The sequence below is a fragment of the Cynocephalus volans genome, chromosome 1 (genome assembly GCF_027409185.1).
Source record: "Cynocephalus volans isolate mCynVol1 chromosome 1, mCynVol1.pri, whole genome shotgun sequence".
In the NCBI taxonomy this organism is placed as follows: Eukaryota; Metazoa; Chordata; class Mammalia; order Dermoptera; family Cynocephalidae; genus Cynocephalus; species Cynocephalus volans.
The window spans coordinates 212771175-212789611 of NC_084460.1; the positions used below are offsets into that span (position 1 = coordinate 212771175).

Below are 18437 nucleotides of genomic sequence, written 5' to 3' on the forward strand. Positions count from 1 at the left end.
ACTTGGATATTCAGGTATAAATGAAGAGCATTAGAAATAAGAAACATGTGGATAAATAAAAATACATATGCTCCTAGTTTTATTAAATTCATATGTTGTATAAAAATAGTTATTAACACTATCTTTTAAAATTTATAATATATGGGCACTTTTTTTCCTCTTCCAAAAGCAGCTAGAGGCACTCAGAATGGTCCAGAATCGATATTACTGTCGTAGGCTTTCCTACAATACAACCTCTAACAAAACTAGACTGTCCCAAACATCTGGTAATAGAATCGTTTACCTTTATACTGAAAAGGATGGGAAAGCACCAAAATCTGCATGTGGCAAGTATCCAGGCAGACTTTGAGGGATTTGTGCTGTGTAGACCTAAAGTTCTTATGAGGTTGGCTAAAACAAAAAAACAGGCCTACGTCAGCAGGGGCTATGTGTCCGTGACAGGATCAAGTGTGCTTTCCTTACTGAGGAGCAGAAAATCATTGTGAAAGTGTTGAGGGTACCAGCACAGCCTCGGAAAGCTAAATAAAAAAATGAAGCTTTTTTGAGCAATAAAAAAATCAAAAAGCTTAAAAAATAATAAAAGAATAAAGTTTATAATATATGTAGCTGTAATATACATATGAAAACAATAAAATAAAAAATGGCAAATGAGTATTAAATGGGCTTGGGTTGAAAGGTTTATACATCTATGTATTGTGATAAAATATTAACTCTAAGTAGGCTGTGAAAAAAATTAAGGGTATGTATCTTATTCCTTCTAACAATCAATAAAAAAATGCCAGGAGAAATAGCAAAATGCCAAGAAATTTAAAAAGGATTTTAACTTATTAAAAAGAAGACAGGAAAGAGGAATAGAAAGGGAAAAAATCAGAGAGACCAAACAGAAAACAAATAATACATTTCTAGGCTTAAATCCAACCACAGAAATTATTATGTTAAATGTTAATACACTAAGCAGTCCAACTGAACATCAAAGATTATCAGAATGGATAAAAGAATAAGACCTACCTGTTCATTGTCTATAAGAGACACATGTTAAGTATAGATATCCAGATAGTAAATGGATAGAAAAAATATATACTGTGCAAACTGTAAGCATAAGAAGACTAGAGTGGCTACGCTAACATCAGATAAAATACACTTGAAGATAAAGAGTATTATCAAGATAACGAGGGATATTTCCTAATCAAAAAGGGGTCAATTCATATGAAGACATAACAGTAACAAATGTTTATAATCCTAGTGACATCCTCCAAAATACATGAATAAAAACTGACAATATTAAAGAGAAAAATAACGTCTAAATCAGAGGGAGAGATTTTAATGCCTCTCTCTTAGCAATTGATAGAACAATTAGACAAAAATAAGTAAAGACATAGGGCGTAGACAAAAAATAAAGACATAGAGCATCTGAAGAGCACTCTCAAACACTTGATTTAATTGATATTTATAAAGTAGCATATGCAAAAATACAGAATACAGAGATTTTACAAGTATACATGGTATGATCACCAAGAAGTTGGACAATAAAATAAGTCTCAATTGATTTGCAATGACTGAAATCATGGAAAATATGTCCATAGATCACAATAGTTTATATTAAGAATAAATAATAATAGGATGTTTAGAAAACCACTTAATATCTGGAAATCAAGTCATACTATTCTAAATAACCTATTGGTCAAAGGAAAAAAAATCACACAGGAAAATAGAAAATATTTCAAATTGAGTAATATTAAAAACTTATTGGAATACAGATAAAATATTTCTTATAAGGAATATTTTAGTTTAAACTTGTTTTTAGAGAAGAAAAAATGTAAAATCAGCAACCTAAGGTTCTACTTTAAGAGACTACAAAAAGAACAAAGTAAATCCAAACAAAGTAGAATGAAAAAAATAATGAAAGCAAAAAAAGAAACAGTAACCAGAGACAGACAAACAATAAAGAAAATTAACCTTGTTAAAAGCTGGTTCTTTGGGAACAGTCATTAAAATTGATAATCAACTAGCTGAGCCAGTCAATAAAAAACAGAATACAAATCACAAATATCTGGAATTAAAGAGGGGTCATTGCTACTAGACCCTACAGATTAAAACCCTAAAAAAACAATATTATGAACAACTTTCTGCCAATAAATTAACAATTTAAATGAAATTGATATATGAAATTGAAATGAAGAAATAGATATCTTGAATAGCTCTATTCCATTTTCTGTACTAAAGAAATTGAATTCAAGGCAAAAAAAAAAATCCCCCCAAAAAACAAAGAAAATTCTAGGCTTAGATGATTTCGCTACCAAGTTCTGCAAAATACTTAAGGAAGAAATAATACTAATTCTGCACAAACTTTTTTAGATAATAGAAAAACAGAGGAATATTTTCCAGTGAATTTTATAAGGACAACATTACCGAAACCAAAGACATTGTAAGTAAATAAATCTTCAGACCAACAACATCCCTAATAAACATAGACAAACATCTACAACAATGTATGAACAAATAGAGCAATGTATATTTTTTAAAAAGGATAATACATAATGATCAGATGAGATTTATCCCAGGATTACAAATGTTAAAACAATTTGATAGTCAACCTCCCTAATTTATCATAATAATAGAAAAGGAGAAAACTCTTGTAATCAATTTAACAGATGCAGTGAACCATTTAAAAATTCATTAAAATATCTCTCAGAAAAGTAGTAATTAATAGGAACTTCCTCATTCTGATAAGAGGAATCTTGAAAAAACTTACATAGACACAGAACTATCACCATTGAGTTACTATAGTAACATTATTTTGAATTCAAATACTAGTGACAGAGATATAACACTTGAAATAAACTCCACCATGACTCATAGTTTTGCTTTGTGTGCTATATTGTATTAGTCTTACAATTTGAGTAACAAATACTATATTTCCTTGTCCTCACGTATACATGGGGAATAATAACGAAAGGGACCTTAGCCAGAAAAACAATTGTCTTTGGGGTAACTAAGACAAAGCAGAACATTTCAGTCAGCCCTTTACTTGGGAACTGATAACCATCAATTCCTTGAGGTTAGCAGAATTGAGAGACTGCCTGGAGATGAAATCACCGCCTCTTACGTTGATTTACTGCAGAGGTTATGCACCTACAATTAAGGACTAAAACTTAGTTTCTTGTTTTTCTTACCTCTCTAATCAGCTGCAAACAAGAGGAGATATGAGAGGCAAGACAGCCTAGCTGATTGTAAACTCCCCCTCTTACTTAAAGGAAAACTGCATCCACATTAATTAGAAATCCAAGTCAGGTATTTTTATGATGTTTGACTGAGCTTATTATTCTTGAGCTCTCCCTAGGAGATAAGGACTCTGTCGTTGAGGTAACATCAAGCATTTGAAGCTGACCACAGATTCTGTGATGCTGACGTTCCTAATCTATCATGGGAGCCTGACATCTGACTCAGACCATCTGCAACTCCCAGATTCCCCATTTTTCCAACACAAAGGCTCTTATCTCATCTTCCCACCTCTTCCCCTTTATAAACCCTGGAACAAGCATCACAAGTTGGGATGATTTTAGCTTGGACATCCCTCAGATGCCAGATATCTCAATAAAGCTTCCAATCCTTGCACCAACTTCTGGACTTTTGAGTCACTTGTTTAGTGCAAGAGGGCAAGCCGAGCCTGGTCTGTTGGTAACAATAGTAATATTTATAAGAATTTTCTCATGGAGTCTTTGTAAGGATGAATTGAGTTAATTTAATTTACCTGAGTTTAGAAGAGCACTTAACACATAGTAAGTGCTTTTTGTTTTATTTATTATTAAAAATATAGTCACTATCATATGAAACTGCTATTTGTCTATCATATCACAGAATTTGGATAAGAATCATACATATTATTTGTCAGTCAGATTGCTGACATTTTACTATCTCTAAACTGTTGTAATTGTGTGAGGATTTTTCTTCACAAATACTGATTTCCTTTAAAATGACTACTTTTATTTATCGTAATATTGGGATCTTCTAAATAAAACTTTAGCGTCACCACTTCGTATATTCATAATATTTACATTAGTTGGTTCCAATCTGTCTAAGCTGTAAGAAAACGTTTTTGTGGAACTCAACATAATAGTAATCATACTTTCGACAGCAATTGATTGAGAAAATTTCATAATGATAACAAACCAATTTTGAATACTGGAAAATGTAAATGAATTTTGATGAATTATTCATCAAAATATGAATATTTGAATAATGAAAGAGAACTGAGCAACTATAATAAGCACTTACTCACATCGTACAATAAGTATATGACGTAAGGATTGCCATGTGCATTTTTGCAGATGTAAAAACAGAAACTAAAGGAGCTTAAATCATGTGTCCAGGACCTCACTGCTAGTGAGAGCATAGATTCAGACTCTGGTCTGCCTGATTCTAGATACATCAATATGCTGTCTCTCATAGTCATGTGTCAGACATACTACACAGTGAGTCTACAACCAAAATGTGTTGCCTGTGCAGGACCCTTACCATATCTGCAGGCCCCGGGTGCTGGTGTCACACACTCTGAGAACTGGTGTTTTACACCACTCAGCACTGCATGCTTTATCTGTCTATGAATTATTCATCACAGCTCTACAGTAACACACATGGCTTCTATCTCACTGGCTTCCTGCAACCTGGTAAAAATGATCTCTGAAAGCCTGCTCACCTCTTAAACTTCTGAGAAAACTAGACTATGTTCCTTCTGAGCTAGCACGTTTACTTATTTTCTATTTCTTCACAGCAGGTTTCATAACATATCTTATAACACCCCTGTTCGTTATGTCTTTTGCTTGGAAATTAATTGTGTGCTAGCAGCAGGTCCACCCCTCACAACTGATTATTTCCCTCCCTCTGATTCTCTGTGATTTGTTCCAGTCATGCTTGTCTTTAACTAAGATTTGTTTTGTTTTAATTTCCACTACCTAGACTCACCCTGCTAATCGGAGATGCACGTTTACTCCCTCGGCCTGACAGCATGCAGTACATGCTTAAAGCATAGGACATTTTTTTTCTTTTCAAATTGGAAACATATTATTTTTCTTATAAGTAATTCAAATAGCTAAACAATTAGAGCTAGAAAACACAAGCCTCTGTATCTCAACCTACCTTTCACAATAAGTAAATGCACATTTAAAACTGGATAAATATTTCCAAATTTCCATTCAAAGAGTTTATACCTATTTTACTAACACCCACAACAAATGAGAGTTCCAGTTTCCACATATAGTGACTGTTTCAGTTAAGGTTCAAATGGGAAAACAGGAACCTCCAATTTTAAAATAGGAAATTTTGGACACTGGTAATGAAACAGTTGAGAAACCAAACCAGGGATGGTGAGGCCACCCTGAGATTGGTAACAGGAGGAAGCTGCTAGCTCCATTCCTAAGACTGGATCAGTGGCACACCAAGTTGGTGGTTGGGGTGAGTACAATGGGAGCAGTGGCCTCGGTGGGGGGAGTATTTAATTTCACTGACATTGATTAGAATTGTTAGCACGTGGTTATAATAAAATGCAGACTGACTTTCAAGTAATATCAATATGATTTTTTAATTCTCTTCAGACAATGTACCCCTTAGTGCCTGTGCCCCAGGATCCACTGGTTTGCACTGGGTATGAGGCTGGTGAAAGGACAATGGAAGGAGGAGGTGTCACCAAGCCGGGAAGCTGAAGTTGGCACCTAGAACTAGAGTCAAGGAAAGTGCTACTGGGGGAAGAAATAACCTGACTTAGTTTTTTGGTCCAGGCTTCAGTCTGCTACCACTTCACTGATTTGTCAAAATCAGCTAAAAGGCAACTGACATATCTGGGTCAGTTTGTAGTTGGGTCAGTTTTAAATGTCCATTGGTCATTTGTTATTTTTCTTTATTTCTAGATTATCTATTTATTTTATTTGCAAATTTTTATTTTGGGTTTCTTGTGGAATCTTGTTTTAAATTTTTTTTGGTAGAGTTTTTTAAATCCATTTTTGATAATAACTCTTGGTCATATGTGTTACAATTTCCCTCACTTTGCCTTTCAACTTTGTGTCATTTCCATTCAGAAGTTTTAACTTCTATTTTGTCACGTGTCAGTCTTTGCTATTATGTCATACTTTGAAAGGTCTTCTGCACCCCAATATTACAAAACTGTCTTCTTACAGTCTTTCTGTAATTTGATGGCTTTATTGCTCCTGTTTATTTTTCTAGTTAATCTGAAATAGATTTGGGAACAGTGTCAGTTAAACATTAAAATTATTATTTTTTCAGATCAATATCTGGTTCTCTCAACATGATTTATTAAACAATCTCTTTTCCTTACTTATTTGAAATGTTACATTGCCATATTTAAAGATTATTTTAAAGAGTAATCTTAAACCACTAATTGCCTTTATTTTATGCAGACTTAATCTTTAAGGGGTTAAAAATAATTATAAAACAGTGTGCTGTAAATAAAATAATGGTAACTTTAACTTGCCATTTCCATTTTTGATAAAGTGGCTAGCATTTTTTTTCATTGCTTTGAGTTGCTTTGACTGTTTTATCATTTCATTCTGGCAAAAGTAGACAAAAGTTTTAGTTTGTGATGCCCTGTGTGGGAAATATAAATAAAGCAAAATTTCACTGTGAAAAGGACATTCTTTTTTTTTTTTTTTTTTTTTCGTGACTGGTACTCAGCCAGTGAGTGCACCTGCCATTCCTATATAGGATCTGAGCCTGCAGCAGGAGCGTCGCTGCGCTCCCAGTGCCGCACTCTCCCGAGTGCGCCATGGGCTCGGCCCAAAAGGGCATGTTAATTAAACAAAATATTTTAAGTTGCTATGGCAATTTGAAAGATGTTCACAATAGCTAACATAGTACTCAAATTGTGAAAGACAAAGTGTTTCCTCTAAGATCAGGAGGATAGGGTGCTTGCTTTTGCCACTTCTATTGGACATTGTACTGGAAGTCCTAGCCAGAGAAATAGGCATGAAAATGAAATAAAAAGCATCCAGATGGTAAAGGAAGAAGTAAAATGATCTCTGTCTAGAGATAGTATAATCTTATACTTATATAACCCTAAAGATTCCATTTAAAAAATCCTGTTAGAACTAATAAATGAATTCAGTAAGGTTTCAGGATACAACATCACATAGAAGTAAGTTATGTTTCTATACACTAACAATGTACAATCCAAAAGGAAATTAAGAAAACAAACCCATTTGCATTGCAAAAATAGTAAAAAAAAAATCCTAAAATCTACATAAAATCTCATATAGCCAAAACAATCATAAAAAAGAACAAAGTTGGAAGCCTCACAATTCCTGATTTCAAAACATATCATAAAGCTACAGTAATGCAAACAGTGCAGTACTGGCATAAAGACAGACTTATAGATCAATGAAACTGAATAGAGAGCTCAGAAATGAACCCTCATGTACATGGTCAAATGATCATCAACGGGGTGCAAGACCACCCTTGGAAAAGACAGTTTCTTCAATAAACGGTGTTGGAAATACTGCATATCCATGCAAAAGAATGAAGTTGGACCCTTACCTTATACCAAATACAAAAATTAACTCAAAATGGATCAAACACCTAAATGTAAGACCCTTAACTACAGAACTGTTAAAAGAAAACATAGGGAAAAGCTTCATGACATTGAATTTGACAACAAGTTCTTGAATTTGACACTACAAGCACAGGCAACAAAAGAAAAAATAAGATAAATTGAACTACACCAAAATTTAAAATTTTTGCACATCAAATTACATAATCAATGGAGTAAAATGGCAACCCACAGAATAGAAGAAAATATTTTTAAACCATACATATGGTTAGGAATTGATACCTAGAATATATAAAGAACTTGTATGATATAACAACAACAAAAAACAAACAACCTGATTAAAAAAAGTGCAAAGGATTTCAACAGAGGTTTCTCCAAAGAAGATATGCAAATGGCCAATAAGCACATGAAAAGATGCTCAACAACACTGATCATTAGGGAAATGCAAATCAAAACCACAATGAAATACCACCTCATACCCATTAGGATGGCTACCACAAAAAAAAAAAAAAGAAAGAAAGAAAGAAAGAAAAAAAAAACCAGTAAGAGTGGGCAAGGATATGAACAGATCAGAACCCTTGCGCACTGTTGGTGGGAATGTAAAATACTAGAGCTGCTATGGAAACAGTAAACAGCTTCTAAAAAAAATTAAAAATAGATTTACCATATTATCCAACAATTCTACTCCTTGAAGAAATATCTGTACATCCATGTGCTTAACAGCATTATTCACAATAGTCAAAAGCTAGAAACAATCCAAGTGTCCAACAATTGATGAAGAAATAAACAAAACATGGTACATAATTACAAATATTATACAGCCTTAAAAAGAGATAATTCTGAAACATACTACAACATATATAAACCTTGAGAATATTAGTCTAAATGAAATAAGCCAGTCACAGAAGGACAAATACTGTATGAGTCCACTTAAATAAGGCACAAAGAGTAGTCAAATTCATAAAGACTGAAATAGAATGTGGCTTCCCGGGCTGGGGGGATGGGCAGTTATTTTTTAAGGAGTAGAAAGTTTTAGTTTTGGAGAATGAAAAAATTTCTGGTGATGGAAAATGGTGATGATTGCACAACAATGTGAATTTAGTTAATGCCACTGAACTGTACTCTTAAAAAATAGTTAAGATGATACATTTTATGCTGTTACATATGTTTTACCACAATTGAAAATAAATAATAAGAACAATAAAGATGTTTATAAATTCTTTGCTACTAATTCCACTAGAAAGTAGAGCATTTCTCCTCCATTTGACAATATGCTCGTCTTCGTGAGTGTAATGCAGGAGCCCCAAATCTGCGAAGGCACTCACATCGTGTTTGCCTATTCCAAAGAACTGCCCTGGAAGTCCAGTGGGAAGAGACGTTGGCTTATTAGACTTAGCAATAGACACTGACAGCGGCTGGTCAGTCAGATATCCGTGCCGTCACGGAGTACATACAACAGCTACACAGTGAACAAATCAGAGTAAGGGTGTAAATCATTTTCAGGCTTAAGTGCAGACCCTCACCCAGCTCACATACTTCAGAGCTCGCTTGAGATCTGGCTGAGCAGATAAGTCAATCTACTTGCTACTCTCCGGGCACTAGAGACTGGTCCATTTACTTAGGGTCCCTGCTCCCTCCAGCCTTCTGTTTGTTCTTAAAGGGGATGTGCCTTTCCTTTGGGTAACTACCTTGGCCAGTGGTATCTCCCAAAAGGGAGGGGGAACTCTGGTACGCATGGAGAGAAGGGAATAGAGCTATGTCCAGCATTTATCCTACAGTGAGTCACTCTAACATATGCACTGCTGCAGAAGTGATCCATGCGAGTTTGACAGCTAGTTTAGAATAGACAATAAAGTTTTCCCCAGGTTCTATCTTTTGGAATACTCACCTTTGGAATCTTGTTGCCGTGCTCTGAGAAAGCCCAAGCTACATGATGAGACCATGTGTAAGGGTCCTGGACAACAGCCGGGCCTGTGAGAGAGACATCTTTTGAAATAACTCCATCCGCACCCACTGTCTGAGTGGTCATACGAGAGACCCACAGAGAACCATCTACTTTTGCCCAGTCAACTGCCAGAACCATGAAAGTTAATAAGTGAGCATTATTGTTTTGCACCACTGTATTTCTGGTGGTTTGTATGTAGCATTACACAATCAAAACAGTTGCCAAGAGCACAGGCTATAGAATCAGAGGGATGAGTATTCAAATTTCAGCTTTACCACTTTCTAGCCATATGACCTTAGCTTTCTCACTTTAAATTATCTATAAATCGAGAATAAAAATACCCACTTGAAAAAATTGTCCTGAGTATAAATGAAATGTGTGTAGAGTACCCCTCACAGTATCTAGAGCACAATAAGCACTCAACATTTTATGATAGTGGTGTATCATGTTGTTATTATCATTAGCAAACTTTGAGTGCATCTTCATTAAAATAATTTACATATGCATTTCTGTTAAAAATCCTGGAGTGCTGTTTTTCCTTAATCAAAGAAGTCTAATTTTTTTTCTGATGTCAGCATTGACTACCAAATTCAGGCTAGATTTCCAGTCCAGTTGAAGACAGGGTTTTCAAATATAATTTTTCTACATTTGGGAGGCACAGAACTAAATGAAGTTTTACAGGTTCTCGGTTTCTACTTTCTGCAGGATGTTTAGAAATTCTTGGATGTTTGGATTTTCCAAGAAAGCAATGGGTTGCTCTTTGCAGCCATCCAAACTTCGTTAGCAACATCTTATTTCTCTTAGCACTAAACTGTATAATGTGATCAGATCTTCACCCATTTGAAAATGTTCACTGGCCATCCATTTAAATTGGGAGCAGGGAGAAGAGAGATTCTCTCTAGACTTGCTGTACCTTTGTACATGTGGAGCATTATCAGTCTCACACATTTTGAAGGCCTGTGAACTACAGAGCTGCAGAAGCTCTTGCCAAGTTTATAGAAACTAACTTTATAAACAAAATCTCTTAAGATTGAGAATTCTCTTTCCAGAGCCAATACAATGCAATGTGATGCAAATGGATCTATTTCCTTCTATTTCTGCCTTTAAAATATGAGATGGTTTCTACCACTTTCTTTGCAAGTGGGGAAAATCATCTATAAGAAGCTCAACTATAGAAAGTGTAATCACCAGCAAATTTTTCTTTAGCATAGAAAGCACTATTTTGTAGTTTCTTGCTGATGATAAGAGTAGAATTGAAATACTACTGTTTGTGTGCAGTTATGTAAGATGTTATGCCTAAAAATCCTGTTAAAAATGCCAAGACGCCTGAGGATTGTATGCATTAAATGAGTTTGCATTGTTCCTTATACTTCTCAGCCTTCTTTACCAAAATTTTTAGAACAATAAGGATTCTTAATTATATGATCTCAAATATAGGACCTCAACTGCATTGTAGGATAATTCTATCTTGTTTTAATACTTGAGTTGAGAATCTATGCCATGTTAAGAGAATAAGGAATTTTCATTTACATTTCAGAGGTAGTATTTGCAAATTCAAAGACACAAAAATAGAAAAATGGCTGAGAAGCTGTATTCATCCTAATAGTGCTTGTGTAAGTCTGATGGAATGCATTTACCTTTTTTAGCCACTTAAATGCTTTGCAAACATCTGCAAAGTTCAATAGAAAGTCTCAATGCCCTTGTTATTTTTGTGACAGTAGTAGGTTAATGATAAACCCCTGTGCTATATGTAAGGACTATGAGGCAAGGATAAAGTCTCAAACTTTAGAAAACCATCCTTTGCAGACATCCTTTTGCTATTGCTAATGAACAGGCTATTACATCAGCCACATTTCTCCTCAAGGTGTGGCAGTCCCTAGTTTTCATTGCTCAGCTCATCCAGTATTGTCTAATTAACAGCTATTCTTCACTTTTTAGACCTTTTCTCACTTGTAAGTTGGTTTCTATAGCAGAGTCCCACATAGTCAGCAACCATGTAGCAATGATCAAGAAAAGGATTCCAACTGCTCATGAAAATTCTGAGGCCAATTAGCTCATGATCCCTCCTTCTACCATCCTCCAACACAGCAAAGGATGGAGACTGCTCCCTCCTGCCTTTATTATATAGTCATGATCATACTTGTGGTATTTTAGGACACACACACCACTCTTTTCTTTCCATTCTGCTTTTAAACGTGGGGAGGGGAGAGTAGAGAAAGGGGGGCAGAGGCTATAATCAAGAGACACAAATGGTAAGAGAAAACTGCTTTCACTAATACATTGCAATTATAATCTTTAGCATTGCCTTTAAACATTTAGATTGCTATAATGATTATTATTTGAAGAAGCTTTCAGAAGAATGATTTTGCATATTTCAGTTTGTTTTATAATAATGCAATCTTTGCTGGTCTTTTTTTTTTTTTTTTAATAATAGATTTTGAAAATATTCCCCAAAGTCCTTCTCGAGTCTAAGAGGTCAAACAGAAATATAGTCAATAATGTGCTTAACATTTTTGGTGATTAGTAGATTAGTTTAATATGGTTTAAATTTATGATAGGGTTATATTTTTATGTATACTAGAATTTTTATAAATGGAAGCTCCTTGTATAATTAATGTTTTTAGTATATTTTGTGTTTATTTCATACAGAACTAGAAAAGTCTTTCTGTTAATACAGCTGTAATCTAATCCACCTGCACAGCCCCAGGAATTTAGGTTTCTTCTTTTACTACAGGAGTAACTAGTCAGATAAAATGTTTCATTACATGTGTAGACTGCCACAAAACTAAGTGTGCCAAAGGGGAAAAAATCAAGTGCTCACTTTTGTTTCTCAAAGAGAGACAACCTTAATTCCATATGAATTGCATAACATTGGGGGGAAAAATTATACTTCTTCCCCTTCCCTGTACTAGTACCTGAGAGAAGCTTTTTTTTTTTTTTTTTTTACCAGCAACAGGCTTGGCTTGCACTCTTGCCCTAAGCAAATGACCAGAAAGTCCAAAAGTTAGTGCAAAGATTGGAAACTTTATTGAGATATTGAGATATCTGGCTTCTGGGGGATGGCCAGGCTAAAATCATCCCTCTTCTGGGATTTATAAAGGATAAGAGGCAGGAAGGTGAGGTAAGTGTTTTGTCCTGCAGGCGAAGGGGCGGGGGAGGGGCTGGTCACAATCCAGCAGAGGGTCTGAGTCAGATATCAAGGTCCTGTGATGAACTGGGTGCTTTGGCATTATGGAGTCTGAAGCTGATGGACTCGTCACCTACAAGCTGTTGATGTTATTTTGGGGTCAGAGAACTCAGAGACAATAACCTCACCAAACATCATGGGAACAGAATACCTGATGCATACCTCTAACTAATGTGGATGCAATTTTCCTTTAAGCAAGAAGGTGAGTTAATAATCAGCTAGGATGTTTTGCCTTTCTCTTGGAATTCCTTTGCTGTTGATTAGGGAGGTAAGGAAAACAAGAAAACTTAGTTTCAATTCTTAATTTTAGGTGCACCACATCTAAAGTAAATCAACATAAGAGGGAGATAAAGATAAATAAACTTTTTAGAGAAATACTTTTGGGGCATGATTTCATCTCTGGGCAGTTCCAGCCATATGGCTAGCTTCTCAATTTCTCTGCTAACCTCAAGGAATTGATGATTATCAGTTCCTAACTTAACAGATAACTGAAATTTTCTGCTTGGTCTTAGTTACCCCAAAGATGGCTGTTTCCTGGCTAAGGTCCCTTTCAGGATGGGGTGGAGGATGCCCTTGTTCTCTATCTAGTTGTTGCCACAGTTGCCCTCAACATTTCTAAAACATGATGCTCCTTAACTCCCTGATTAGGAGCTCTAAATATGTTGTTTTTGCTTGTTTCTACATTCAGCATATATTTATTAGACTTATGCATCAAGATCATAGGTACAAGGATTCAGTAATCCAAAAATAAATAATTTCCATTGTTCAGCGATTCATGATCAAATGAACTTTCTGATAGTTTTGTTTAGGTTTCTAGCATCTATTTGCTCTCACCTTTTTTTTTTATTTGCTGTTGTTTACAGGTACAAGAGTTATATATAAATACTTACTTTTAAAATTTGAACAAAAAGAGAAGTGTGTAGTGTAAATATTAAATGCTTTCTCTTACTTTCACCTGCTCTCCATCCCATATCCTTCCCTTCTCTAAAATTAATCTCTTTATCATTTTGGTTGGTACATTCTCCCAGGCCTTTTTCTATGCATTTACATATCTATTACTAGGAATAAGATGTTATATGAAATTTTCTAGGTCTTAACATTTTCCCCGAGGGATCAGTATTAGTTGCCTCAAAGCTGAGACGTGGGGTGCAAGTTAACATTGCATAAGTTAAACTGTTTGGCCATTTGCAAAGTGAGTGGCTATTATCAAGCTAAATGATGACTTGTACTCTGGTGACAGGATATACCTTTTCTTTTCCCAAGAGTATAAAATAGGAAACACTTCACATTGTACCAACTCTCCCTCTAAAAAATTTCTTTTTCTTCAATCCCTTAAAAAAACCTGATGGATTCTTAACACTCATATATTTAGAGGTAAATGATAGGCTAATAGTGGCAGAGCTTGAGATAAGTGCTTTCAGAACTTGGTCTTCGTCTTCTGTAGTTTGAGAATACAGACTGACAGAAGCTTGAAATATCCGAATCTGAATCCTGGCTAGAATTGCTTGAGAGAAAGAGACTATGGAGAGATACAGGTTTACTACTGAGGCAAAGCAAAATATTTCAGCCCCAAAATATATTTGTTTAACATATTTCAAAATGACTAATTCAAGGAGACTGGAAAAACACAATTAACTAGAAGGCTATTTCTTTTTGGAAAGAAATTTATATCTGTAAATGCAAACCGCCAGGCTTCCTCTGAGTCCCCCTCTTTTGGCTACTATCTAGTCTTTTGAGGGCAACTGTGAAACTACATGAAGTATTTTCGTTTGCATACTAGATATCTCTACTTATCTTTAACTTCTGACTTGCTTCTTTCACCTATGACCACATCTCCCCCCAAAACTTCAGAGAAACCTGGTCTCAGGTCATTGTTCTGGGGCTTCTGCCTTCCCCCACCTTCTCTCTCTCTCGTGAACACTGGTGTATAAGTTTTGTTACTCCCATTGGAATTTGGGACATTACTTTGTCATGATTCCCCTGTGCTTTGCCTTTTCCTCGCATGTCAAATAAAATTGTTATGCCTTTTCTTCCTACTGATCTAAATTTGTTGGTGATTTTTATCAATGAACTTTAAAGGGTGAAGTTTTCCTTTGGTCCCTACTCTACACACAACTAGCAGTGAGAAAATGATGTGTATTTGCTGTATGTATACCCCACTGAAGGAAGGAGGACATAGATCATCTGTAACAGATTCCTTAAGTGTACTTCATACAGGATGAAATGATCCATATAGAGGGAGGGAATTTAGGAACTTAGTGGCAAAGGAAATTACTCTCACAAAGACCTTTAGCTTGAATCCCTCGACAGAGCAAAAGCCCTAAGAAACATATAAATAAACCCCATGAGAAAATGAGCCAGCATTTGTCAATATGGTCAAAAAAATTCCCAATGTCAGCCTACCCTCTTCCATTAAATTAAGATTTTTCTTCCCTCTTTACATCCTCTTCTTCCCGTAATTCTGCAGGAGACAGGGGCACCATATAAGCAGGAGTAGTACAGGAACAAGGTAGTGAAAAAGTGAAGAAGACTTAAATGTTCATCTTTCCTAATGTAGTTTTATAAATTTAAGGCAAGTTCCAGTCAGGTTAGCAAAAAATATTTAAATTTAATGAAAGACAGAAGATTTGCCACTAGGATAAACTAAATATTCTAATAAAGGACTTATGATTATAAATGACTTTCTGGGGTTCTTCAGAAGAACTATGGGGTCTGCCAAATATTGCATCTAGAGAAGAAAAGGGTAACTTGATGAGTGGGCTTAGAGGGGTGGAGTGAAGTAGAATTAAGTTGTGTTCATTTTATATCCTACCAATTTCATCACATTCAATAAACTGGTTACATATGAATATGTTGTTGTAGAATCAGATTCAGCAAGGAAGGAGCAGACACTCAGAGGGTTGGAGAATCAGAAGTTTAATATGCTAGTGGGCCCAGAAGAACTATTACTCTGAAGTTCTGGACCCCGAGCAAAGGTTTCACAGAGCCTTCTATAGGCGGGCCCTTTAAGTTTCAGTTTCTAAGCATACATCTTAAGCAGGCAGTTGGTGGTTTCAGTTTCTCCAAATTCACATGACCTGAGCAGGCATGTAAGCAGGATTACAGAAGCAAGGAATGCAGGCAGCTGATTATTAACTGGCCTGACTTCTGGGGGCTCTAGATAAGCATAGCTAGCCACAGAGGCACAGCATAAGCACAAAATAATTTTTAATCTTGGGTTTTTCCAACAATGTAACATGTACACATATTTATTTTGGAGATGTGGGGCAAAGTATCATTAGATTCTAATGATATTTGTATACAGTATTACATAACAACATCTAATGGTATATCTCTAACAATGTACATTCATATGTGTAACCTTTATTTTCTTTTGTGAACAATTAGTTTTGGAAATATTAGCAACAATAAAGGCCTTCTTTTTTCTTTATTTCAAATAAGGAGTCCAAATTTGCCTTTTTTGCTGCTTTGTAGTATTTCAATGTATGGATATATCACATTGTGTTTGACACGTCAATTGACATTTCTGTTGTTTTTAGGTTTTGGCTATTAGGAACAATGCTGCTATAAACATAAACATAAAAGTCTTTCTGTGAATGTATGTTTCCTGTTTTTTGGGTATATACCTAGGAATGAAATTGCTATGTCAAAGGATAAAGGTAAGTTCATCATTTTAAGAAGCTGCCAAACTATTTTCTAAAATGGCCATATTATTTCATATTCCTGCCAGCAATGTATGAGGGCTCCAGTTCCTCCACATTCTTGACAGGACTCGGTATTATCACTATTTCTAAATTTAGCTACTTAGTGAGTTTATAGTGGTGTCTTACTGTGGTTTTAATTTGTTTTTCCCTAATGACCAGTAGTGTTGAACATCTTTTCATAAACTTATTGGTCACCTTTATGACTCCTTTTGGGAAGTGTCTTACTTCTTTGCCCATCTTTTAATTGGGTTGTTTGTCTTCTCCTTATTCAGTTGTGTGAGTGCTTACAAATTTTTGTTCAACTTTGTCATGCAATTATTTTCTCCTAAACTGTGATTGTCTACTCATTTTCTTAATTGCTACTTTCAAAGAGCAAAAGTCATAAATTTGATAATGTCCTATTTGTCTATATTTCCCTTTGATTCAAGTTATTTGTGTTCTCTCTAAAATATCTTTTTAAAACACAAAGTTACATATATTTTCTTAAGTTTCCTCTAGAAGCTTCATAGTTTAACCTTTACATTAGGTCTGTGATCCACTTTGAGATAAGTTTGTGTATGGTGAAAGGAAATGGTCATTTTATTATTTTCCGTATTGATACCCAACTATTCTAGCAGTATTTATTAAAAAGACTCTTTTCCCTATAGAATAACCTTGGCACTTTGGTCAAAAGTTTGATAAGCGAGGGTCTATAGCTGGACTATAGCTGGACTTCCAAATTTGTTTAATATAACTATGTGTTTGTACTTGTGCCAGTGCTCTGCTATCTAGATTACTGCAGCTTTATAGTAAACCTTAATATCAATATCAAGTAGTAAAATTCTTCTAAATTTTTCTTTTTTAAAATTGCTTTGCTTCTTCTAAACCTGGCATTTCCACACAAAATTTTATTTTTATTTTTAAAATTTTTATTGATTATACATATTTATGGGGCACAGAGATGACCATCAGCACCTGCACCCAAGATGTGATGATCAAATTAATAAATATTTGTGTGTATCAACCCATTATATTGTTTTTTATTGCTGAATAGTGTCATGGTTTAGATGTACCACAATCTGTTTAATTATTAACCTGTTCAAGGACATTAGAGTTGTTTTCAGTTTAGGGCAATTAAAAATAAAGCTATGTACATTCATATGTAGGTTTTTGTGTGAAATTAATTTATTTCTTTGGGATAAACATGCAGGAGTAAGTTTGCTGGGTCACACAGTAAGTGTATGTTTAACTCTGTATGAAATTTTCAGTTTCCCAAAGTGCCTATAACAGTTTACATCCCCAGCAATATATGAGATATATAGTTGTTCCATATCCTCACCAGTACTTAGTATGATCAGTTGGTATCATTTTTCCCCCTTTTTTCTATTTTAGCCATTTGAGTAGGTGTGCAATTGTATCTCATCTTAAATTTATTTGCATTTCTCTAATGGCTAATGATTTTGAGCTTTTTTAAATGTCTGTATTTGCCATTTATATATCCTCTTTGGTGTAGTGTCTTTTTTCCTGTTGAATTTGGAATTCTTTGTATATTGTAGTTACAAGTCTTTAGTCTTGAAAATATGTTATTTTCAAATATTTTCTCCCAGTCTGTGGTTTGTCTTATCTTCCTCTTAATAGGGTCCTATGAAAAGCAAAAGTTTTAAATTTTGATAATGTCTAATATATTAGTTTCTTGTCTTATGGATCATACCTTTGGAGCCATGTCTAAGACTCTTTGTTTACCCTAGGTCATAGAGATTTTCACTTGTTTTCTAAAAGTGTTCTTGTTTTACAGTTTCCATTTCAATATATGATTCACTTTGAGTTGATTTTTGTATAAAATGTGAAGTTTAGGTAAAGGTTTATTGTTTTTCTTTGAATACGCAATTGTCCCATCACAACTTGTTGAAAAGCCTATTCTTCAAGTGTATATCACCTAAGGATAAGGACATTCTAGTACTGATATCAATATCAGGAAATATAAAATTGACACAATACTATTATCTAATCCTATAGATTAAATGATAATAATTATTTAATAATTATAATAATAATAATTAGATGATA

The 18437-nt window shown here is 34.7% G+C and overlaps 1 pseudogene; it reads left to right on the forward strand.

The window, feature by feature from the left end:
• Positions 1–10329: 10329 nt before the first annotated feature.
• LOC134365855 (small nucleolar RNA SNORA17) lies at positions 10330–10447 on the forward strand (annotated as a pseudogene).
• Positions 10448–18437: the final 7990 nt, after the last annotated feature.